Raw genomic sequence first — 27,599 nt, 5'->3', positions numbered from 1 at the left:
ATGACATATACAAAGCCAAATCAACCTGACCCTAAAGTCAAAAACAAGTGCTCAAAGACCGGACACTGACATTCCAAAAAGCATGGTATGGGAAGTTTCCCTGGCTTCATGTTAGTATGGGTACTGATGGTGTTCTGTGTTTTCACTGCTCTAAATACTTTAAGACAGGGAAACCAGCACAGGCCAAGAGTAAAGACCCAGCCTTTGTCAATGCTGGATTTAAAAACTGGAAAAAAGCACTAGAAAAATGTTCCATGCATGAGAAATCAGATGGTCACAAACTGGCTGTTACAACTGCTGCATATGAAAACAGGCCAGATACTACACAGTTAAGCAGTGCAGTCAGTACACAACAGGCAGAAAACAGAACTAGCCTGTTAAAAATAATAGGAGCTGAGATGTTTCTGGCGAGGCAGGGATTGGCCTTTAGAGGGCATGGACATCATCAAGGTAACCTTGACCAGCTTCTGAAATACAAAGCTGTAGATGATCAGTCATTCAGAAGCTGGTTATCTGCAAAGAGGGGGGTGCACACATCTTGGGATTGTCAAAATGAGCGGCTAAATTTGATGAGTTCATCAATTGTCAGGAGAATTGCAGATGAGATCCAGTCCTTACCAGTGTTGCAGTATTACATTATTATGGATGGGACAAGGGATGTCTCTGGTGTTGAGCAGGAGGCGCTGTGCCTACGTTATGTTGACACGGATTTGCTGGTGCACGAAGACTTCATAGGGTTGTATGAAGCAACTTCTACAACAGGTGAAAACCTTGCCAGGATCATTTCGGACGTTCTGTTGAGGCTGAATTTGCCAATATCAGGCCTCAGAGGTCAGGCATATGATGGAGCTGCGAATATGGCTGGAAAGTACTCAGGTGCACAGGCTGTTATTCAGCGAGTACAGCCACTAGCACCAAATATACACTGTGGAGCACACTGTGTCAATTTAGTTACACAACAAGCTTGTTCAGCCTCGTGTGTGGTGCGAAATGCACTTGACTGGATACATGACCTTGGCACATTTTTTGGGTGGTCTGGTAAGTTGAAAGACAAGTTTAAAGCCATTGTTGCAGCTGAAGGGGAAGGGCCAGCCCTGTCCATCGGGACTTTATGTCCCACAAGGTGGACTGTACGCTCACCTGCTAGAGGAGATAGAGGAGATGGCTGCAAGTCATTCTGAGTCTGCAAGCAGGGCAGAGGGCTTACATGTTCGACTGCAACAGGGTAATGTTTTACTGGGACTTCTGCTTGCTTTAGATGTGATCAGTGAACTAGAGGTTCTAAACAAATCTCTCCAGAAAAAGACAATGGAGGGCATGCTCTCTGCAGTCTCCTTGGTCCAAGACAGCTTAAAATCCAAAAGAAACACAGAACACTTTGAGGCAGTCTTTAAGGAGGCAGACGACAGGTGTGGGAATCTGTCTCTAGATCCCATTGTTCTACCCCGCACACATAGGCCCCCCAAAAGATATTCTGGGCAGGCTCCTGCATACACACCTGGATCAGCTGTGGATTTTTACAGAGCAGAGTTCTACCGTGTCCTAGACACAGTAGATACACAAATTACTGAGAGGTTTATGCAACCAGGCATTCAAACATTAAAAGAACTGGAAAACTCACTCCTTACTCCCATTCCAAATGATGCAGCAGTTCGCAAATATCCTGAACTGAAAGAAGAAGACTTGGGAGTCCAACTGGCAATGTTTAAAAACAAGTACAAGGTCAACACAACTGCAGATGCTGTGCATGCTTTGCAAAAAATGCCCCCTGAAGTCCGTGGCCTGTTTGATCAGGTAGAGACACTAGTGAGATTGTTGATGGTGGTGCCCATATCATCTGCTGAGGCAGAGCGCAGTTTCAGTGCGTTACGCAGATTGAAGACATGGTTGCGATCAACCATGACGCAAAAAAAGACTAAATGGCATTGCTGTGTGCCATATTCACCAAGAGAGGCTTGACAGACTGGACAGACAAGACATTGCCCAGCAGTATGTTCAGGGCAATGAAAGGAGGAGAGATGTTTTTGGGTCCTTCAGTGAGTCTGCTTAGACAGTACATTTTTTGTCTTTTTTTTCATTTATGTAAATATGTTGTGTTATATACAAAAAAAATTAAATATTTTGCATAAGGTCAAGTAGGCCTTTGTTTAACAATGTTTTCAATTTAGAATTCTCCAATGGCTTTTCAGTGCAAACCATTGGCCCATAGGCTATTACGAAAGTAACTACTTGAGCGCTAGTTAAAGCCCAAATTACACAAAAATAACTTATTGAGTTGAAATAATTTGCTGACAGCTTGGTCCCCCCCAGTTCAAAAATCCCATCTGTGCCCCTGGCCTGAATGATGGAAGAATAACTAGAATAGATGTGTCAAGAGGGTTAGAATCATCTATTGACCTCACTTTGGTTTCTGCACAACTAGCAACAACAGCTAAGTGGGATGTCATTCAAGACAGTACAGTAGGGGGCGACCACTACCCAATAATATGTGAAGTAGGAGTGGGCCCAGTTTTGCTTGAGGAGGGAAGCTTCCCTAGGTGGAAACTAAGAAAGGCTAATTGGGGGGCATACGGCATGATGTGTAGTGTGAGGTTGGAGGGACTGAACCAAAACAATGAAGGGATAGATGGTTTTAATGCAAGGATAACAGAAGCCATGCAGTCAACTGCAGTAGAAATAATAGGGAAAGGAAGTGGATCAGAACAACGTCACATGGTTCCCTGGTGGACTGATGAATGTAAAAAGGCTGTACAGGCAAGAAACAAAGCTTTTAAGAAGGTTAAAGCTTCATTTTGCTTTAATGACTTGATAGAATATAAGAAAACACAAGCAGTAGTTAGACGAGTGATAAGGCAGGCCAAGCGAAACCAGTGGCAGCAATTCTGTAACACTATTGCTAGAGAAACCAAGATCAGTGATGTGTGGGGCATGATGCGAAGGATGGGTGGTATCAGGAGGGAATATGTCCTACAAGCAATTAGGTATAATGATGAAATCATGGTGACAAACAAATACAAGGCAGAAGCTTTGGCTAAATCATTCGCTAAAATACATAGCTCTGCTAATCTGACCCAAGAGGCAAGAGCATGTAGGGATGAAGTGATTAGGGCACATCCCAAAACAGTAAGGAAAAAGAATGACGCTGCAGAGGCATAAAATATTTGTTTTTCCTTGTTTGAGTTGAAACAAGCTTTAGCAGGTGTTAGAAATACATCACCTGGTAAGGATGAGATATGTTATAAAATGGTGGTCAATTTAACTCCTCAAGCACAGATGGGGATCCTGCAACTTTTTAATAGGGTTTGGGAATCAGGGACACTACCATTGGCATGGAAACACTCTGTGGTTATCCCAATTGGGAAACCAGGGAAAGATAAAAGTGAAGTGACTAGCTATAGACCAATAGCCCTGACCTCTAACATGTGTAAGGTAATGGAGCTTATGGTTACGGATAGATAAACCTACATAGTAGAAAGCAGGAGCATGATTAGTCCAAGTCAGAGTGGTTTCCGTAGAGGGAAGACGACCATGGACCCTGTGCTGTGTTTGGAGAATATAGTTAGAAAGGCCCAGGCAAATAAGGAGATGGTAGACGCCATCCTTTTTGATGTTGAAAAGGCGTATGACATGTTGTAGCGGGATGGTCTCCTTATTAAGCTTGAAAGCATGGGAATAGGTGGGAGGATGTTTAATTGGGTATTGGATTTCCTTAAGGATAGAACTATGGAAGTGAGGGTGGGGGCAACCCATTCTAGGGTCTATCCTACAGAGAATGGAGTCCCACAAGCGAGTGGGTGCAGTCCATTACTCTTTAGTGTTATGATTAATGACATTTTCTCAGAGGTTGATGCTAGTCTTGGAAGGTCTCTGTATGCAGATGATGGGGCATTGTGGGTTAAAGGCCGCAATGGTAATTTTGCTGAAAAGAAGCTACAGGCAGCTGTAAGCACAGTAGAGAAATGGGGTAATAAGTGGGGCTTCCGTTTCTCAGTTGAGAAGACTCAAGTGATATGTTTTTCCAGGAAGAGGGAAAATCCAACCTTACGAATCGTACTCTATGGACAAATGGTAAAGCAAGTACAAGTTATTCGGTTTCTGGGAGTCTGGATGGATAGTAAGATGACCTTTGGAGAACATATCCAGAGAGGAGTGATGAGATGCAAAAAGGAAATCAATGTAATGAGGTGCTTAGCTGGAAGTAGCTGGGGCGCCAGGATGAAATCCCTGAAGCAAATGTACATTGCCATAATCAGATCAGCATTAGACTATGCATGTATTGCATAGTCCATAATCCATGTTCTTTTCCCTCACTCTCCACCTCATCCCTAACTCTCCACCTCAAGCTGGTGTGTAGTGAGCGTTCTGGCACCGATTGGCTGCCGTGCATCACCCAAGTGGGTGCTACATATTGGTGGTGGTTAGTGAGGTCCCCCCTTCACTTTAGGCGTCTTTGAGTGTTATTAATTATTATTATTCTTCATGTTTAACCTCTGTTTTCCTTTTATTCCTAGTCTGTTTTACATAGTTTTGAATGATGACTATATGCTCTGTAAGGTGACCTTGGGTGTCTTGAAAGGCGCCTTTAAATTAAATGTATTATTATTATTATTATATGGTTCAGCTGCAAAGTCACATCTTACCAAATGTGATGTAATACAGGCACAGGCCAACCGGCTGTGTTGTGGGGCATTCAAGACTTCATCAGTTGCAGCTCTACAGGTGGAGGTTGGAGAGTTACCATTATATTTGAGGCGTATGCAGTTATCCATGGTATACTGGACTAATTTGCAAGGACACACACAAGATCATCCAACCAAATCAGTTCTAGAGCCATGCTGGGAGCATGGGCGTACAAAGCTAAATAGTTTTGGATGGGTAGGAGATAGCTCTGCCAGGGAGCTAGGGATATCCAATTTAACACATAGCTGTAAAGTACCACTACCAGCAACTCCCCCTTGGCTTTTCCCCATGCCTACAGTAGATCTTGAAATGATTAAGAAATCAAAACAATGTAATGAATTTGGAGGGATGAATAGTAGGATACAACAGTATATAAGTGATAAGTATAACGGATCGATTACAATTTTTACAGACAGGTCAAAAGATCCAGACACAGGTAGGACAGGGGCAGCAGCACACATACCACAGTTTAATGTATCAATTATCAAAAGAACATCAGATCATTTAGCAGTATTCACAGTGGAGCTGTTAGCCATTTTATTGGCTCTCTGATGGATATAAGAGGGAAGGTCAAGTAGATGCATCATTTGCTCAGACTCAATGGCAGCTCTAATCAGCATTTCAAATGGCAAATCTACCTGTAGGCCTGATCTAATTTATGAGGTTCTTCAAAGTTGTTTAAAATAGAACGAATGCAAATAACGGTGGGCTTTTTATGGGTCCCATCCCATGCTGAAGTAGAAGGCAATGAGGTTGTCAACATGTTGGCAAAAAAGGCACTGAAACAGGATATACAGCTGGGTGTTCCATTAAGTAAATATGAAGTTAAAACAATAATTAAATCAGAAATCAACAAGGTGTGCCAAGAACAATGGGATAGGGAAAATAAGGGTCGGTTCCTGCTTAGAATTCAGAGGCAGGTGGTAACAAGGAGACAGGGCTACTGGAACAGAAGATGTGAGGTTATCATCACAAGACTACGCATAGGGCACACGTCTTAACCACAGTATGAACATCATAGGCAAACATGAAACAGGGGTCTGCCCAAAATGTAATGGAAGAGAAACAGTGGAGCATGTTTTACTACAATGTGAAGCATACAATTTGGAGAGAAGGGAGCTGTTGAAAAATGTTAAAGCTTTGGGTCAAACAAGCTTGACCTTAGAGGGTTTACTCTCCTTTTCCACACTGAGACCACCAGCATGGAAACATGTAATGACATACTTAAAAGCAACAGGTTTATTTGACAGACCATAATTTAATCTGTTGTTTTCTATTCATATGATTTTGTTTATTTACTTTTGTTCTTTTGCATAGTTTATAACGCATAACCTCCATCGAAGCTCCAAACCAAACAGTAGGTGGCGGTAATGCACCATATTGGTTTGCCAACCGCCAAATAAACACGAAAGAAGAAGAAGAAGACTAGTGTGTGATCTTGATTGGCAGAATGAACGAACAGTTCGTAACGTCCAGTGTCCGTACTGGTTATAATAGATATGTTGGTTTAGCCAGTGTGAACCAGTAAGCATTACAGTCATAACGTTATAAACTAGACGGTCAAACCCATAAAGTCCCCGCCGCAAGACGGCGGCATTGTTGACGCATGCCTTAGAAGCCGAATGGGATATCTAAACAGTATATGCATGCGGACTATGGACCTATAAAGAAAGGTGCATACCCGTGGACCTATTGCGGACCACCTGTTGTGTCCTTGCTGTATCAGGTGCGAAGAACACTTCCGTATACACGTACGACGTCACAGTGACGACATCTCCAACTCCGCGTGTTGGTCCCGCCTACGCAAGAAATCGCAGAGGACTCGCTAGACGACTCTTTAGCTCCATCAAAAGAAGAAAATAATCAGAAGCTGTGATGTTAGTTTCATGACTCCTGTATCAGCGTGGGTTCATGGGAGTGTTTGTCTCCACAACTATTGCGGGTGAAACTCCATCTGAAGCGTCTCAGCAGCAAACGTGTTCACGGACGAGGTAATGCAATTTCATGGAAAATGGATAGCCGCAAATAATGTCAGTAGTGTTAAGATGCTAGTTTAGATGAGCTGGAGAATTACATAATGAGCTAAGTTAGCCTAGCCCTGTTATCCGCGGTCAAAACAATCACACTAACTAACATTTCAGCGTGTTGAACGTTGTTATAACTTTAAATCGTAGACCATGTATGTAGTAGGCTTAATCAATACTAAAATGTCTCATCACTAATTAGACATTTAAGGTATGTAGCCTTCTATATTAGTATCACTGGGTTGGAAAGCTAAGTTTCAAATGATGCGGCTTTCCATCTTGAATTTACTCATATAACCAACCTGGTATCAGGCGATTTATTTGCTCAACCTCACGAAACTGAATCTATTTAAGTCGTGCTACACACGACGAAATGTAAACCAAATGCATTTTGAATGGGACCTTACGTAATTTCCTGGTCTCTATCACTTATAGCGTTCCCGTTTGTCTTTATGGGCATCGCTACAGACGATGTGGGGAAGAACATGGGAGCCATTAGAACAGCAGCAGTCTCGTTAGTGCTAGGATATTCATTGTTATTGTCTCCAAACGGACACTGAACTGCCACAATATTATTATGCTAATTTATTTATTAAGGTATTTTCATGCACCTTTCAGGCTTTATTTCACTGTTTATATGCAAATTGTTATATTGTATAAATAGTTGAAAGCATTGCCCTATATAAGTGCATTTTTTTCAAACTGGATGAAAAACCGTGCAGTGCAATGATTTATTCAGCATAAAATAAAATAAAAACGCTTGCCCAAGACTGATCTGAACACAGATGTTCACACCAAACACGACATTTGTCGCTGGGGAAGTTTTGTGAGGCGAATTTGTCGAGCCACAACTTTGGGAATGAAGCCGGTGCTTCATGCCATTTCATTCTCAACCAAGGCCGAGATAACCACCATTGCATGTCTTTACCTTTTGTGGAAGAGGGAGAGACGTCGGAGGACCCGATGCAGTCTATTCATAATATTGTAATGACCATGGAAGAGGCACTGGATGAAGTATTGATTAGACAGAGATTTATAACATAGGCCTACCTAATAAACCATTGGAACACACAAGACCGGAAACCATAGCAACGCCGGTAAACAAACCCCGAGAAACCCATGAGCTCCCCGCGCTACGGCCATCCGGAGGCGCACAGAGCTTTTGGCCGTGATATTATGCATGCATTATGCGCGGTATCATTCGATTATATTTGCCCTGAACTTTAAATAGAGGTGTCAAGTGTCCAAATTGTAAGATATCTCTACCTTTATTTGTTTCTCATAGTAAGACAGCGCTACCAACTGATAACGACCAACTGATAATTATTTCAGGTGGAAATGTTATCTCTCACTTTTGCTGTGTTCCATGGCTTTATTGACTTTAACCAAGTATTATCCACATTGAATATTTCACTTGCACAACAATCTTTCTTTTTGCACCAAGATGACATTATCGCCCTTGCAGTTGTGGAGACATACTCTATTTACTTTGGGTAGGTTCTTTTCTGAAAAAAGCTTTTCCCCTGATATCGAAAATGGTATAGAATATCGATATTTTTCCAGGTATAGTATGAAAGTTAGAAAATCCAGTATCCTGACTGACAACACTACTAGAAACGCGATTGTGATTATTCAGTTAAACCTACAAGAAACGTGAAAGTTAAAAAAGACATATCTTTGCTACTACCATGGACATTTAGTTATGTACATTTGCATAAAATCATGCAGGTCTGCATATAACTGGGCGATAGCTTTAATAGGTTGCAACGGTGGACTTAAATCACTTCATGGCACATGGATGTAACCATTCGATAAATAAGTAAACAAAGTTTGTTATGTTTTAAGCACATGTGTGGAAACTAACATTCAGCTTCAGTCTGAGCTAGGATGAGTTTTTTGAGTCCCCCAAAACCAGGCCGGGTGCCTGGCAAATAGAGTCCCGTTCACGATTCTGACTTTAATTTGGGCAAGTGAACATCACATTCGGGCAAGTTGAACATGACCTTTACTTGCCCAATGGGTAATGATGGGTAATGATGCTTTTGAAACCTAAGTGTCAACCCCTGTACATCTTGACTCCCTATCTGCCAATCTAATATGTGAATCTATCGTCTCTCTTATCCATCTAACTATCTATCTAATCTGTCTGTCTGTGTCCTTTTTAAAGGTGAGACATTTCTTTTGACATGTCACGGGGAAGTACACAGAAGATATGCCCCTTCTGCAAGGGCATTCTTCCATGTGCCAAAAAAATTTGCAGCCACTGCAATATGGTCCAGCCCATCAAGCAACGCCTCCAAAAGGCTTTGAGTAGATTTGAGGAAAAGCGGGAAAAGTGGGTGTCTTCCCGCAAAAAAAACCACAACCTTGCTCAAATAAAGGAGGAAGCGGTCCTAATGGTATGTAGACAATTCAGACTAATTCTGTTCTACAGTTAACTGTCAGAATAACTATTGCTTTGAATAGTTGCAGGCTATTTTTATTGATTACTACAGGCATACATCCTGTGTTGTCATTACAGCTTGAGAAACTTCAAGCAGCTGGCTACAAACCCGTCCTCCTTCTGGGAACACCTTGCAAGAAGTCCCACACGGTACAAGTTTTCTTACCTCGCTGCACCTTGGCCCCTTACACGGAGGAGTCCCTTAAACAAATGCGCTCTATTCATGAGTCTGTGTGTCAAGGTACGATATTTTTCTTCTATACTTATAATTTCCACGAACGCATGATCAGCTTTGTTTACCAAAATACTATTAGGTGAGTGCTGCATGCAGCGCTCAACTATTGTTCTTCATAATTTTTATTATTTCTTTCTTTCTTTATTATTCTCTACAATCTTTGGGACCTATCTCTTTCCTCAATTTTTCACCTAGACTCCATTCAAATTTTAAAATGTTCAAAAAAGCTTGGAATTGCACGCTTCTTTTCAGATTTCTTAAATATTTGATACTTTTTAAGATATTCTACTTTTAAAATACTATCTTTTTTTTAACATGGGGGTCAATGGATGGACGGCGGAGCGCGTAATCAATTTTCAACCGTTTGTTCAAACCATTTAACAAATCTACACACTTCAATAATATCTAAACGGAATTTCGATTTCATTTAAACTTTATTCCGAATCAAAGTTTTAGTTTCATACCGGCTTCATTTTCAGTTGGATTCGTTCTCATGGATTTATGTTGACGCTGGAGCGTGAGGACGTTCAGCAGTGTTGCCAGATTGGGCAGTTTTTCCCGCCAGATTTGGCTACTTTTGGAGGACGTTCAGGCAGTGTAACAAAAAAACAACGGATTATTGCATTATCATACCAATCTGACCTCTAAAATTGGCTGACATTTTAAAATGTATATATTTGTTTTTGAGTTCTTTAACATTCTATATATATTTTATTTTTTTATATTTATATATTTATTTTTTAAAAAGCACTTATTTTGAGAGCCTCTACCCCAATTTCGTTGCACTTTGTGCAATGATAATAAAGAGATTCTGATTCTGTTTTTTTTCTGTTTTTCATGCTCTTTTGAATTACTTTTAAAGGTCCCATGGCATGGTACTTGATGGATGCTTTAATATAGATATTAGTGTGCCCCAAACACAGTATTTGAAGAATTACAGCCACTACGAGCCACTTTCAGTCGCACATTGAGCTTTCCCCAAACACGCCGTTTCGGTGTATGTGGCTTTAATGCAAATGAGGAGGAGGAGAGGCGGGTCAAGGAGGGTGGGGGTGTGGACCCGAGCAGCTTGCTGCCACGGTACCATGCGCTCTGTTTACAGTGGATGTATCGCAGTGGCGAGGCGCACACAGCCTTTGGCCGGGTTCTGTAAATATTCTACAACACTCCGGGTGCTCTGGCGGGAGTCCTGGAGCTCTATATCTAAATAATATCCTGTTATACATAGATATCTATATCAAATACATATTATTACGGCTAAAAGCTGTGTGAGCCTCCAGACAATATTATGAATCTCAAACGACTGCGTCGGGTTCTCCGACGTCTCTGGTTCTTCCAAGTCCACATCAATCTGAAGTAGACTGAAACACGACATGGAGGAGAAAGGGATTGTTGACCGCGGTTGTCTCCCGCTGGTGCCTCGCTGCCGTGGGACCACCGCCTCGGCAGCGGTCAGCGCTTAGGAACCACCGCCTCCTGCAGCGGGCAGCGCCCTCGGCAGCGGTCCCTCGGCAGCGGGAAGCGGGGCTCAAGCGGGAGACATTCGCGAGCAACAATCTCTTTCTCCTCCATGTCGTGGTTCATGTACTTCAGGGAGTCAAAGCAAAAGTTCCTTTCCCCCAATTCCTTCTCAACCATGGCTGAGATAACCCCCACTACGAGTCTTGTTGTGGAAATACCAGAGACGAGAGTCCGACGTGTTATGCGCCATAACACCAACAGCAGAACGGTTATCCAAATAACAAAGAAGTGTACAACACTTGCGTTACAGTGTGTGTACACACACACAGACACACCCCAACCGTTTACATTTTCTTAAATGGTATGCATATTTACATTGTTCACTCCATTTAGACTTTTAAACTTTTGTTCAAATCCCTTCACTTGATTTAAGCCGTTTAACGTTCTTTGTCTTAATCTATTTGGCTTTATAAAAAAATATTTTCAACCTCCCTTTGCACTACAGCACTCACCGCATTTTCTGCAGGAAATGCATTTTCTAGTTGCATCTTGCTATTTGTCTACCATTCATGTTCATTATGGCTATTGTTACTATGTTTTAGTTACCATTTGCAATTCAATTACCCTTGGGATTTAGTGAGCAACAACTTTCAAACTTGCACAGGCTGGACGCCTTATACCACTGGGACTGAAGAGGTTTTTACTCTCAGTCTTACGCCCTGGAACCCCAGCCCTGTGGTCATAGAGGAGCCAGAAGAGGACGGGGGAACCTCACAGGTGAAGACATACAGGAATATCTGTGACAAATAAAGAGCCTAGTCCTCCAGTGTTATATACTGCTTTATAACACATATATTTCTTTATTACAAGTTATAATTGAACACCGTCAATGAAAGTGGATTTGTATCTTTCGTATCTCCGCAAATAGTCTGGTAACTTATCAACCCCATCGTACTTGGTTGCTAAGTGACGTCAATGTCTTAGGCAGACTATTTCTCTGCTGATCAACACTACGAATGCTGGTAACAAATAAATTGTAAAAAGACACACCGTGTGAAGTTATTTTTTCGTTTTGGCAAGTAGCCGGTAATAAGCGGGATAATGTATAGAACGTCGCCGGTCATTATCGAAAATAAGCCCCTTCAGGGTGAAGCAAGACACCTCCCCTTCGCGTTGGTGTCCGGTTCGCCCTGTCGGGGTTATTTTCCCGAAAATAACTGGCGTTCTATGCTTTATCCCTTACATATATTACACTACAAATGACAATATACTAAATCAGCTGCATAAGTGCTAACCTCTTTTCATGTTATTTTATAGTTGTGTATATATTGGTCATTATTTCAGAATTTTTTTAACTGTATTTACACTTGCACTTTTTGAGTGAGTATTATCTTTTGTCATCTTAGATGGAGATGGACATAGAAGAGGTTGAAGAGAGGGCCGTGCCGGTTGAGGAGGGGGCCGTAGAGGAGGGGGCTGTTGTGGAGGGGGCTCTGGAGGTGAAGGAGGAGGCCGGGCAGGTGGAGGAGGGGGCTGTGCGGGTGGAGGAGGGGGCTGTGCAGGTGGAGGAGGGGGCTGTGGAGTTGAAGGAGGAGGCCGGGCAGGTGGAGGAGGGGGCTGTGCAGGTGAAGGAGGAGGAGGCTGTGGAGGTGAAGGAGGAGGAGGCTGTGGAGGTGAAGGAGGAGGAGGAGGGCGGGCAGGTGGAGGAGGAGGAGGCTGTGGAGGTGAAGGAGGAGGCCGGGCAGGTGGAGGAGGAGGCCGGGCAGGTGAAGGAGGAGGCCGGGCAGGTGGAGGAGGTGGCTGTGGAGGTGAAGGAGGAGGCCTGGCGGGTGGAGGAGGCGGCGGCTGTGCGGGTGGAGGAGGAAGCCCACCCTGACATGGAAGGACCAGGTAAAGATGTTTCAATCATAGGTTTCATGAGAAGGTACTACGTGTCATACAAATAAAACATTGCCTGAATGAGTTCATGTTAAATTTTCCTATCCTACAGCTGTCTCTACTGTGCAGAAGAAGAGGAAGAGGCAAGGTATGTACATAATGTGTGTACAAATCGAATTGCTAGTTGACTATTCTGTCACCATAGCCTGATTCTTTTATTTACAATCTGACTGTAGTTTTGAATTTAATTTGGAAAAAGGACTGTAATAAGAATGTTTGTTATGACCATTTGAGTCTAGCTTTGAATACCTGAACATGTCTTAAAGTTTCTAAATGAGAATAAAATAATCTGATTTCCTACAGAGCTTCACAGCCAGAAGAAGGCACCCCTCAAGAGAACTTTACCCAAAAGTAAGACAAAATAGTTTTGTAATGATCAGATAAAGACTGATAAAGAAATTAATTATAACAGTAGTAATAATAACTGTTTATGATGTTTATGTTTGCAATTATGCCGGTGGATAAGCATACATTGGTTTTGTTGTGAAAAATACGTTATTTTTATGTTTACAGATTGCTCCTACCATATTGGTCGTGATGCTTACGAAATAAGGGGCTACGGAAAGGAGAGAATCAGAAAGGTTTGACAGACCCAGCAAAAACACATGCGGGTTTAACTGTAGAAAATACAATCTTGCTGATTGGCAATGTAAAGCATGCACATTAATTGCATACTGACTATCAATCTCATAGGCCACTGAATTTATTATCTTACTACTGAAATGATGGCCCCTTTCCTTTATAGGGCAAAACAGAGGTCCTGGTTGAGTGGCAGCCTTGCCCAGTTTGGTATGTATTTAATTTGGTTTCTTTGGGTCTGTTTTTCAAACCACTTCATTTCTTTTTCAGAGTATTCTATATTATACCATTATATTGCGCCATCTTGGAATATTCAAGTTCAAAACCACACACTATTGTAACGTTTACCAGTATTTCTTCAGCTAAAGAGACTTACCAACCAGATTTCCAAGTGGATTCATCATTCCCTTTCCTGTTGCAATAGGATCTTGAATTATTAGAACATTAATTAGAGGTTTGGTATTGCTCTAGAACAGAAATGTGAAAAGATTGGGCTTCAGTTGTGATTGCCTACCTCATAGATGTTAATCAATATAATGTAGGGATATATGGTATTTTTAATAAGTGAAGTTGCACCAATAATCACAAAACTGTTCAATGTTTTTTTCTACTCTTTTCAGTGGGAAGGAGTTGGCCAAGGCCTGGCAGTCAAAATAAAATTCAAATTAAAATATTCCTTTGAGTTTGGTCTTTTGACTGTCTTTTCAGTCCAACCCGGTATCACGTGATATCGTGCTCACGAACGTTGTCTTAATGCCTTCTTTAAGCAAATGAGGGGAAAATCCAACCTTTTAGGCCACCAATTTTCTGTGTGAATGAATAATGTATCGTTATTCGTTAATAAACAAATGTTCTTCATTCAAATACAGGGTGCATAAGTAAAGGAACCCCTATGTTAAATTCTCATAGAGGCAGGCAGATTTTTATTTTTAAAGGCCAGTTATTTCATGGATCCCAGGAACAATTCATCCTGATAAAGTCACAAAGGCCTTTGGAATTAAAATAGCCCCACATCATCACATACCATTTTCCATACCTTGATATTGGCCTGGTTATTTTCAGTTAGCCTAGTAGCTGCTAGTTAGCCTAATGATTTCTCAATGCAAATCAAACCATCTATTATGCTAAATGAAAAAAATGCATGCTAATCTCTAGGTATGGTGAAGGGTATGTGATGATGTGGGGCTATTTTAATTTAATTTTAATTTAATCAATTAAAAAGAGAAAGATGCGGAAACGTTCTTGTACAGGACCAGCTCTTCACTCTCGCAAGGATCCTGGAGGGGGCCTGGGAGTATGCCCATCCGGTCTACATGAATTTGTGGATCTGGAGAAGGCGTATGACTGGGTCCTCCGGGAGAAACTGTGGGAGGTGCTGCGGGAGTATGGGGTAAGGGGGTCTCTCCTCAGGGCCATCCAATCTCTGTACTCCCAAAGCGAGAGCTGTGTTCGCGTCCTCGGCAGCCAGTCAGTTTCGTTCTCAGTGGGTGCTGGTCTCCGCCAGGGCTGCGCCTTGTCCCCAATCCTGTTTGTGATATACATGGACAGGATATCGAGGCGTAATCGTGGTGGGGAGGGGTTGCAATTCGGTGGCCTGAGGATCTCGTCACTGCTTTTTGCAGATGATGTGGTCCTCATTGGATCATCGGCCTGTGACCTTAAGCACTCACTAGATAGGCTGGCGGCCGAGTGTGTAGCGGCTGGGATGAGGATCAGCACTGCTAAATCTGAGGCCATGACTCTTAGCCGGAAACCGGTGGATTGCTTACTCCGGGTAGGAAATTTGTACTTAGCCCAAATGAAGGAGTTCAAGTACCTCTGGGTCTTGTTCGCGAGTGAGGGTACGATCGAGCATGAGATTGGCCGGAGAATCGGAGCAGCGGGGGCGGTATTGCGTTTGCTATACCGCACCGTTGTTACGAAAAGAGATCTGGGCCGCAAGGCAAAGCTCTCGATCTACCGGTCGATCTTCGTTCCTATCCTAACCTATGGTCATGAGGGTTGGGTGATGACCGAAAGGACGAGATCGCGGGTACAAGCGGCCGAGATGAGTTTTCTCAGAAGGGTGGCTGGCGTCTCCCTTAGGGATAGGGTGAGAAGCTCAGCCATCCGTGAGGAACTCGGATTAGAGCCGCTGCTCCTTTACTTAGAAAGGAGTCAGCTGAGGTGGTTCGGGCATCTGGTAAGGATGCCCACTGGGGGCCTCCCTTGGGAGGTGTTTCAGGCACGTCCAGTGGGGAGGAGACCTCGGGGAAAACCCAGGACTAGGTGGAGAGATTATATCTCAACAATGGCCTGGGAACGCCTCGGGATCCCCCCGTCAGAGCTGGTCAATGTGGCCCGGGAAAGGGAAGTCTGGGGCCCCCTGCTTGAGCTGCTCCCCCCGCGACCCGACCCTGGATAAGCGGACGAAGATGAGATGAGAAGATGCGGAAATTGGTTTTGCAGATATCAGCAGTTTGAGAACAAAAAGGTATTTTTAACATACAGGCTGTTAACCCTATTCTAGTAATCCCCCCCAAATGCAATTATAAACACTTATAATGCATAAAAGGGGATCTTTAAGGCAAGCAACTTTGGTTTTTATGAGTAGCGTTAACGTAGCTTACTATAAATAATGAAACTGAGCTTCGCATGATGTTGCTTTATTGCTGGAGAACTAAACAGCGTCGCGCCCCGGACGTCACTTCCAGTTCGCGTTTATACTACCGTAATGACGTAAACAGTATGTTGAAGCTTATAGTGAACATTAACATTGATTCAGACTACTGGCGTGATCTGATTGAACTTGTTGAACTTGTCTGTTACTTATACTTCTGGTTACTTTGAATATTCATTAACTAACCATCCACTTGGTCTGTAAACAACATTAAACACAATGAAATATACAATCAAATTGCTTCAGTGTAATGTATCAAGTAAGTGCTTTCACAAAAGCCATTTCAAATATAAAACAGAATCACACTTTCAGATTCAGAAACATATATATTTGTTTTTTTTAAATCCATGTTGCCTGTTTTCTCAGGCTGTTTCAAAGTCATTGAGGTACTGTGGAGGCCGTCGGTGCCTAGCGGGGTACCTTTCCACCACTGGGACTGTCAGCGGTGACTTCCCCATCCTCTTCTTCTGTCGCAGGCCAGGTTGGAGCTTCTTGAAAAAGGAGGAGTTTCTTGTCACTGTGTCCCTAACGCTCAGCCGTGACCATAGAGCCCTTGACGGTGGTCACCCTGTACGGCTTAGGATTGTAGGCTTTAGTGAGTTGATTGTGCCTGGGTTGAAAGCACAATACCATGTTACCAGGTTGGAGAGGGTAAGGCGTAGCGTGACGGCGAGTGTCCGAGTACACCCTCATCTTGGCTTTGGCCTTGCGGTCTCCGGCGAAGATCCTCGTCTGGTCGGATAGGTGTGCTCACTGAAGGCATCTTTGTGTGTATGCTGCGCTCTAGCAGCAACTCAGCGGGTGATGTTGTTGTGCTGTGTGGTGTTGCACGTTACTCGCGTAGGAACGTGTAGAGATGCTTCTTCCAGGGGATATTCTCCATGTGGGCAACACGGAGGCACTTTCCAAGTGTTCTCATGAACCTCTGCAGTTGCGTTAGATGAATGAACATAGTGGTGTGATTTTTCGAAGGTGAAACCCCATGTAGGCTGCAAACTTGCTGAACTGCTCACCGTTGAAAGGGGGGCCGTTGTCAGTCTTCACCGTTCTGGGGATGCCAAGCATCGAGAAGATCTTGTCCATGACAGGGATAACAGAATTAGCAGAGGTGGAGTGCATGACTTCCACTACAGGATACCGGGAGTACTCGTCCACGATAAATTGCAAATGTTCACCTGTCGGCAGTGGGCCGTAGAAGTCTGCACTGACATCTTGCCAGACTGTGTTGGGGAGGTCGGACATCTGCAGAGGTTCGTTGTGAGTTTCTGGTGTATTAGCATGACATGCCAAACAGTTTCTCAGCATCGCCTCAGCTTGTCGATCGATGTTTGGAAACCACACCTTCTCTCTCAGGAGGGCCTTTGTCTTCGTGATTCCCTGATGTGCGAGCTGGAGGACCCTGTGCTCAAGTGAGGAGGGAATGACGATTCTGGAACCTTTTAGTATGATGTAATTTTCATGTGACACTGTGAGCTCTCATTTCACGTTCATATTGTCTCAGTACAGTGTCTTTTGTGACCGTGTGCCACGTATTGTTGCGTATGAGAGCACTGACCTTTTGTAGTGTTTCATCTTTGAGTGTCTCACACTTGATTTCATCCAGAGTCATTGCTTTTGGTGTGTTGTTCTGCATGATGAAATTCACGTATTCCTCAGCTACTTTTGTTGCACGTGTGTTTTTGGTAGGTGCTTTTGCTGGGATAGGTGACGGGCAACATGGTCTCACAGGAATCCGTGAAATGACTACGGTCGGACGCTTAACTCGAAATCCGTGGCCACATCACGGAAACACGCCGATATCCGTGTGTGAGCCACGGAATAACAGTGTCATTTACTTGCATTTGGGCAAATTCCGTGGCCACATCACGCACAATTGAAGTGATTCCGTCAGACCACCACGGATTTTGAGTTAAGCACCCGCTGTGGTCAAATGTGGCACACACACAGATTGAAACGGGAGCACACACACACACAGAATGAAACGGGAATCTGTGTGTGTGCCACGGAATATCATTGTCATTTACTTGCATTGGAGCAACTTCCGTGGACACAACAAGGACAATTTAAGTGTTTCAGTGAGACCACCCCGGGTTTTGAGTTAAGCCCCCGTGGTCGACTCGCTCGTTGAAACGGGGATCCGTGTGTGAGCCACGGAACATCAGCGTCATTAACTTGCATTGGAGCGAATTCCGTGGCCACATCACGGAAATCAGCGTGTTTCCGTGATGTGTCCACGGATTTCGAGTTATTCGTCCGTAGTAATTTCACGGATTCCTGTGAGACCAGGTTGCTTGTTTTAGACTTGTGAGTGAACATATGTACAGTATATAGGGAAAGTACAAAAATACTTTATTTTGGAAATGGACCAAGGAAAGGTTGGTGGAGGGAGAAGAGTGGCAGTGAGAGTGTGGATGTGTGGAAGACCTAGGGCCTCTCCGAATAGTCTTTTTTGCATAGGAAATTTCCTTTCCTATCGAGATGACCCGGAAATACTCGGCAGATAGGTGATTCGAATTCTCAAAATACTTAGGAAAGGCATGGGAAAGGAGCCTTGATTCATCCTTTAACCCTCCTTTAGCATAGGTTAATCCGGACCAACCTATGCGAAAGGAAAGGAGATAGTGGTATCCCATAATCCTTTACGGCGGCAAGACTTAAAGCAACAGGCCACCGCCGGAGTTTACCGACTCTACACAAATTCATACGAACAAGAGGTAAAACAGAAGAGAGGAGAGGAGAAGAGAGGAAGATTTAACTCGGCTAAAACAAAATACCCCCCACCCCCCTCCCTCCCTAAAGATAATAAAGAACTCATAAAAGACCTCATCATAATGGTTATTTTCGTAGCACATAATTTACACCATAAGAAAATAAAATACCAACTTCACATTTAATGAAGTTACTAGGGCAGTTAATTTCAACATCAAGATGTGTAGCCTCTTTTTATTCCACATGTGAATTGGGATATATTGGAGGGATTCTCACTCTGTTGGCAAAAACCTGATTAAAATCAATATGAAAAGAATGCATGGATCAAAATAGGCTAGTGTTGTAAAACTAGGAAAAGTGGAGTCGAATTCATTTGAAACATTGCTGTCTTTTCCTATGTTCGATAGGAAGCACCTTTCATCTCTCCTTAACCCCGATGACGTTCAGGGGTTAAGGTATAGGAAAGGAGGCTTATAGGTTAGGAGATTGGACTATTCGGAGAGGCCCCAAGAAGACATAGAACTTTATGTCTGATGAAATACAGTAAGGGCTACACTGATAGACCCTGTTGTGAATCATGGTCTCTCATTGAGAGAGGCAGGGTTGAGAGTGCAACCCAATCTGCAAAGATTTAAAGTTGCATCGGTAATACGAATTTTTAAAAAGATATGAAAAGTTGAGATGCATCCTTTCAGTAAATTGCAAAATTGAAGGAATTGACTTCTGTTTTAGAATTATAAAATATTAACACAGATAAATACTACATTCAGAAATGTTATCAATACGATATACTAAAGATGTATCTATTGAAGCAAACTTCTGATTTTCATTTATTTATGATAACCTAGAAAAAACTGGTTTGTTATTAAATTTCACTCTTTCTTCAAAGAAAATATTATGTAATTTGTGTGAAGTAACTCAGATTATTTAAACTGTAAAGATCAAAGTTTGTCATTTGTGAATTGGGGTTTGATGCTTTATACTCTGAGCATGTTCTGAATGACATTATGTGTTATCGCGATGAGGCTGGTTCATAGTGTTTGCTGCTCTGAGCCTATTTTACAGGTGATGTGAACTGTTCAGCTCCAGTGACTGTTGGTAGTGCAGACTGTAGTTAGATTTTTGCACATTGAGCTCCAGTTGTGCCCACTGTGGGTTAGCGATCGAAAAAAAACTGTAATGTATGTGGCTTCACTACAACAACCACAATATTGGAGTTCACCAATTGTATGAGGGTCACTCTACGTCACAACATCTGATAGACATCAGCCTATCAGGTGGGCACTATTCACACCTGCGCCTTACAGGTGAACGCTGCAAAGCCGGCCAGCTGCGCTCTTTTAAAAAATACACAACTGTTACGGTAACACCCTTAACTCTACCGGCAGTGGGTCGGAATGAGGAGGACACTGATTTTTGACAGGCTTACTTTATTCCCGTTGCACTCACTTTACAGTAGGTTGCATTAGCTTATGCTGCTTTCTCTCGCTTGCATTCACACACCCAGACTCATTCATTGCTTTGCTTGATTGACACATGCTACCGCTCACTCTCCTCGCTCGTCCATGCACTCACTGAAATCCCTCAAACAACAACACACTGACATTCTCGCTCACTCACTTAGGCTACTCTGTCTCATAACACTACTATCAAGATTAGGGCCCGACCGATTCATCAGCCTGCCGATTTAATCGGCCGATTATAGCCTTTTTGAAAATAATCAACATCTGCCAAGAAGACGCAGATTACAACCGATTTTTTATTTTTTTTTAAATGTTATTGCGCTCAGTATCCTGCAGACTGCGCTCCTACTCGCCTGGCTAACTAACAACTTTAGCTGGAGTAAAAAAGAGGAGATTGAATTTTACCGTACAACATGAAAGCACGCTCGCTCAGGCATCTGCGCGCTCACCTCACCAATGTACACAAGACGCGTTGTTTGAGCATGTTGTGCCTGTTTTTCTTTAGGTCCCAGGCCATGTTAATTTGTTATACTGTAGACTTAGGCTAGTGACAATGCCCCCCAAATTCTGAGATACCCCTACCGGAGGTAGAACTAAACCCAACAATGTTTTTCCTCATCTCTAAGGTCTCCCATACATGAAAGTGATTCTTGGCTAAAATATTTTTACTGCTAAGATTGTGAAATTGACAGATATTGTTATATACCTCCAAACAAAAAAAGGCCTAAAATATAGCCTGTCCGTATGGGAGTTAAGACAGATAAACTAATGCAGAATGATAACACAAGCTCTGAGAGCTTTGAGACTTGGCAAGTTTGTAGCCAGGGAGTCAATGCAATTACTGGAAAAAGCTGGATGTGAATATCTTGATGTATGAAGTAGATGGAGACCTATAAACACATACCTAAAATAAGCGGACAGTGAAAAAAATGATTTCTATGCAGAATGTTATCATTTACTTTGTAGTTGCTTTGCCAGGCATTATCATAGGAACACATAAGATGGCTTGTTGGAAAGGTGGGATTGTGCTGAATCCAGCAATACCAAATATGTATATATGGTATGAACAATAAAGATGGTATGTCACTCAATGTATGAGGTGTCCAAAATGAAAGAAAATGAAACTCTGATATAAAAGTCCAAAGCTGCAAATTGCAAATTAAGTAAGAGGTTAGTGCTGCTCTATACTACACATTTAATAATGACACAAATAATATAGCACATTGTATATATACTGTATATAGCTATACAGTTCATATGGAAACAAAGACTGAAATTGAAAGATGACACGTTTACAGTGACTACTTGTACTGTCCTCGAAACTCATAAAATGGCTTGTTGGAAGGATGTCATTGCGCTAAATCCAGCCAACCAAATATAAAAATATAATATAAATATATTATATATATAATATAAAATAAACCATGCAACCATTCATAATTAGATGTTTTAGCTGTCCCAAATGAAAGAACTCATTGCATTGCAATGTGCTGTAGTGTCCTATCTGAGGCGAGTCTAGTTATGGCTTAGGGCCTGGCAATAGCACACACAGGAGACCAGGAGTCAGGATTGCAGTTTGGCATTGATGAGCCTTTGAATAAAACTATTACTTAAACTATAACATTTCATTGTCACTCATCCACATCATCATCAGTGACAAAATGAGTCACATTTGGACAGTCTGGAAAAGAGCAAGAGCAAAACTCAGTGCAAGTCAATCCCACTGCAAGACACTGGCATTTGGTGGTATCATTGCATTTTCCATCTTTACAGTACATATGGGTGATGTCTCGGACTTCTTTAGGTGCTGGTTCCTTCTGGAACATCACAGGTTCGATGGACCCATCTTCTCTGAGCTTCCATCCTCTACCAACTGGGTTCCAGAGATGAGGCCTGGCCAGGTGGCTGTGACGCCACACTGCTGTTTGATACAAGGCTCTCAACACATGTTGCTGGAAGGCATCTTCTGTTGGAGGTAGATTTGCTGCAGATGCATCTGTGGTAGATGCAAGTGTGTACCTCAGCTCATCCAGATTGATGCAAAGATGTCCATCCACCCTTTTCTTTTGGCCATACAGGAGCAGGGCATATTTTCTTGCCACAGGCAAAGCTTCTTGCAGGCTTCCAGAAAGTCCAAACTTAGTCATTTCCTTCAGCTCACTCAGATGGGACTTCAGTCTTGTGAAGGCAGTGGTCTTCCCAATTCTGTATAAGCTGCTTGTTGTATCGCAACCTGTGAGGGCATGGCATGCAGGCAAACAATCACAAAGAACCGGTCCAAGCTTCTGAGTGATTGAACAGACTGGGATGAATCTTTCCTTCAGGCCATGTCCAGAGTGCATGAAAACTGCAGAGGATCCAAACATTCCTTTGCTTGTATAGTAGATCAGCAAAACCAGCACATCTGTGTCATCACATTTGACTGTTAGACGAGAATGTGACCTTGCAAGGTGTATTGCATGTAACACCAGTCTCGTATCTGCCTCCTCCTGGTCACTGTAAAGCTCTGTCAAATTGTCGATGCCTGACTTCCTAACCCTCTTTACTTCCTCACCATTATCAAATCCAACAGCCAAGATAACTGTGTTCTCTGAAGAGAGTCTCATCGGCCCAGTACTTGTGATGTAGTTACTCACAAAGCTACATAGAGCAGCCTTGTTTCCACTTATCTTAAGGTATTTCCTATAGTTTGGAACACTTGCTTGTCCTGTGATGATATGTGTTCGTGTGGTTTGAATGGTGCCTCTTCTTTGCCTCTCTAGATCTTTGACTGAGTGTTGATGGTCATATCTGTCAAACACTACAACAACACAGCTGATGCCTTCCTTTCCCATTAACATTGTGATCTTTTTCCAGACACACTCGGCCAGGTCGTTGAATGTTTGAAAGGCTGAATCATGGAGAGTCTGTATAAGAGCCATGCCATCGATGATGTATGCTGATGGTACGTCAACATTTGGCAGCTACTGTGACTCTTCAACAACAGCCTCCAGTTTCTTGGCAAGGTCAGCTTTAGTTGTCTTCCTCATGCTTCCATCATCATAAAACAAAGAGGGCGGGACAGCTGCGAGTTCATGAGACATCACAGTTTCCATGGACACCTCTCGCTGCTTGGAAACAGCCAGTAACCTTCGAAAGAGCACATCTGAGTCCATGTGAACCTGTCTAGACTGGTTTCCAACTGATGTTTTCATATCCTTGAAGGTTGCACACTGGTTTCTTTTCTCAGGCTCCCAGAAGCTCTTCGTTCTTTTTGATTTTGCCAGACGTTCTTCAATAAAGACGGCATTCTGCTTTGCACCATCTTGGAGGAAGCTTGAGAGCCCTTTTGCAACCTTCTCAGATGCAACCTGACCACTTGCAATATTGATCAATTCCTCAGGAATGCTTTCAAGATCAAAAGGATTCTGTCTCTGCTCCACAGCTTCCATTATCTTCTGTATGTCTCTCTCGTCTCTTTCCGTTCTGGATGCTCCATGCTCCTGGTGTACTTTTTGGCCCTTTGCATCAGTGTCACAAAGCTCTTTCATGGCATCCACATATGCTGTGGTCACATGTCTTGTCATCAGCCATCTTGTGAGAGCTCCCTTTCGCAATGTAAAACCAACAACTCCACCCTGACTCTTGCCTTCACGATTAATGGTTTGCTCCAGTGCCTGATCAGATGCCACACAGTTGAAGCTTCGATGCTCAGACCGGCGAACAACAAACCCACCTTGCTGCATGAATGTGTATGCTTCTGGTTGTTCATGTTCAAGAGCTTTCATTTCTGCAACATAGACAGGCATGTACTTGGAATAATTGGTCCTTCCAGCAGCTCTGAACCAAGGCATAACTTCACACATGCAATTCAGGTGAAGTTGAAAGTCAGCTTCGCGTTCTGAGCGAAGGATCCGTAGCAACAGATCAGCACCATTTAGGAACATTATCCAGTATCCAAATGTTGCTGATTGCTTAACTCCCTCATTTGTGAACTTCTGGATTTTCTTCTGAATCTCATGGAGTTCAGTCTCCACCTCACCGATGAACTGTTGAGCAGTGGCCTTGTCATTACCATGAAATGCATGCTGTACATCTCGTAGGAGTTGCTCTTGTTCTTCAGTCATTGCACATTGGCCTTGTTTTTCAAGCCATGATTGCCTAGCTTTCCAGAAGAGCCTGAACAGAGCCTCAGAGGCTAGCTTTATGCTCCTTACTCCTCTTGCCAGCTGTTTCCCTTGAAGCATCTGTCGAGCTGTTCCCTCTGCATACACATCTGACTCAGTAAGTATGTCAAAGAGTCCACCATCGCCATACAGCTTTCCGATGCTTGCCAGGTAAGCCATCGTGATATGCATACCTCCCAGTCTCATTGTGATCTTTCCTTGTAATGGAAGTGGTTTGCTCCACATTATCTGTTGTGCTTTACTATAAATAGCAAGGTCTGCAGTCACAAGAATATGGTCCTGTCCCAGGTCTGCAGCAAGCTGTACAAGTCTTATCAAAGATGTATAGATGGTGGACAATTCTGAGGGTGATTCTCTTATGAAGGGCATGTAGAGTACACTGGCTACTGAACAAGCAGTGTCTGACGTGAAGGCATTGAATGCAGACCATGAAGGGACATGCTGCTGATTCTCAATTACATTTCGGGACAGCTTCCATACCAGATCTCTGTCTTCAGCTGCTTTAGAGACTGTTGTGTTTGTGTTTAGTAACTCAGGAAGTTCAGGTGGTTCTGGTCGCTTTGTTGATTTGATGTATCTGTCAATTGAAATGAGAGGATAATCTTGTGATCATATGCATTGAATATTATATCACTTTAAAACTTCACAGCATACATTCACTTCACTATTAAACATATAATATAATACAATAATATAATAACATAATATAAACATAAACATAATAAAAACATAACATAACATAATAATATAATTCACTCTACAGTTTTGTTGCTAGCAGAAAGAATGTTGCTAATTCAGAGGGCTAAGCACTTTCTTAGCTAGGCTATTGTTAAATAGCCTAGCTAAGAAAGTGCTTAGCCCTCTGAATTACAGAGGGCTAAGCACTAATTTACTTGTATGATTCTAGGTCAGCCTTTTGACATGAAATGTAATGATTGTAATGCAATGATTTACCTGTCAGTTTAGGAAAATATCCATGAAGACAATGATGTAGCTAGCTTCATCATTGGTCACATCAAAGGTCAAATCAAAGGTCACATCAAGGGGGTAGTGGGTTCTACTGCCCACTTCTGGTCTGGAGAGACCAAAGCTGCCAACATTATTTCCCATTATTCAGTAATTACTTGACTACAAAGAAATTCAAGTGGATGTAAATATTTTGATATAGGTGTTCTTTTCAATTATAACCTGATTCAATTGGATCTTTCTTTCTGTATGAACTATATAATACAATGTGCCATATTACAAATATAATCATTAAATGTATTATAATATACAGCAGCACTTACCTCATGTAAGTTAATTTGCAGTATTATTGAATTTATCAACATTCCTCTGACCACTGATATTGGGCATTGGACTGGTTTCATTTTCTTTCATTTTGGACACCTCATACATTGAGTGACATACCATTTTCATTGTTCATACCATATATAGATGTTTGGTATTGCTGGATTCAGCACAATCCCACCTTTCCAACAAGCCATCTTATGTGTTCCTATGATAATGCCTGGCAAAGCAACTACAAAGTAAATGGTAACATTCTGCATAGAAATCATTTTTTTCACTGTCCGCTTATTTTAGGTATGTGTTTATAGGTCTCCATCTACTTCATGCATCAAGATATTCACATCCAGCTTTTTCCAGTAGGTGAAGTGACTCCCTGGCTACAAACTTGCGAAGTCTCAAAGCTCTCAGAGCTTGTGTTATCATTCTGCATTAGTTTATCTGTCTTAACTCCCATACGGACAGGCTATATTTTAGGCCTTTTTTTGTTTGGAGGCATATAACAATATCTGTCAATTTCACAATCTTAGCAGTAAAAATATTTTAGCCAAGAATCACTTTCATGTATGGGAGACCTTAGAGATGAGGAAAAACATTGTTGGGTTTAGTTCTACCGCCGGTAGGGGTATCTCAAAAACTAAAGCCCTTTCTGACTGTTTGTCACTAGCCTAGGAACACTGCATACTTCCGCAATCCACCAGTGCTCAGCGGCCAAGCCTGGTATTGCAGTTGTTTAAGCAGGCTGTGGACGGGTCCCTCAAATCATGGGACCCAGAAGTAGATATCTCCGTTCACTCCAAGTGGGGAACAGGAATGTGTCTCCGCAATTTTTTTTTTTAATGTTTTTTCTTTTCAAAACGCCACCTCAAGCGTTTTATTAGCCGTTATATCAAATTATTTTTTGCTGGGGAAGAGGGGTGTGCAGCTGAAAGGAGTCGTAGTGAAACAAATGGCATCCGAGAGGGCGTAGTTCAGTGCTCCGTTAACGTGTCCGATTTTTGGACTGGTTCATCTGCTGCTCAATAACTCTCAGGGTCCTCTGCTTGCGATCATTGTGATTCATCATGTATTGATCCATTTATTCAAAAGGTATCATTTTATATTGTTGTTGGACCGGAGTGGGGGGATGGGCACGCATGCGTTCTATATTTCTGCATCCGGTACGTCATGAAATAGGGCGTAGCCATAGACCCATGATGCGGAAGCATATCGCTCCTTGATGTTGCCCTGCGCCACTGAGCAGTTTACATAGGAATGAATAGGCGCCATTTTGGAATCCGGTTTCCATTGGCTGTTTCCCAATGTCAAGGAAGCATGCTCAACGGCCGCCCTTTTAAGGACGCTACGTCATAGAACGCCGACAAGCACTGTTCCATTGTTGAGGACATAGATATATATAGAACTATATATATGTTCTATATATATCTATGGTTGAGGACACTCGAAAGCCGCGCCATTTTTGCGTCCTTTGTTTTTGAGAATTACGAGATTTTTCAAGGATGCATCGCTGCAACCTAGACGAGCCAAAACTACCCACAATCCTCTGCGTTCACTGGGCGGGTTCTTGAAAATGGCATAGCAGTACACGTTCAAACGAAGTGAAGTTATATTAGTTTTCAGAAATATTTTGTGCCGTATTGCTTTTTATAGATTCATCATGTTAATGCAAATAATCATAGACCTGTGCCACTTTTCAAACGTTTTTGCAACTTAATGATACGTTGCTATATTTTGCATGGACGTAGCTGGTGTTAAACACCACTGTCACCAATGTCAATTTACTCGCTCACAAGATTACATTATTTATGTATACCTATTTATGTTTGTGTTGAATCGTTTTTTTTTAGGGCCAGCCCAGCAAACGGAGGCTTTTGTGCGCCTTAGGGTGGCGCACAAACATTTGTTTACCGGTGGAAGGGATAGTGCCACAATCCAATGTTGTAAAATGAATGCAC

This window comes from Gadus morhua, chromosome 5 (genome assembly GCF_902167405.1).
Source record: "Gadus morhua chromosome 5, gadMor3.0, whole genome shotgun sequence".
NCBI lineage: Eukaryota > Metazoa > Chordata > Actinopteri > Gadiformes > Gadidae > Gadus > Gadus morhua.
Note: the sequence above shows the minus strand (reverse complement) of the source record.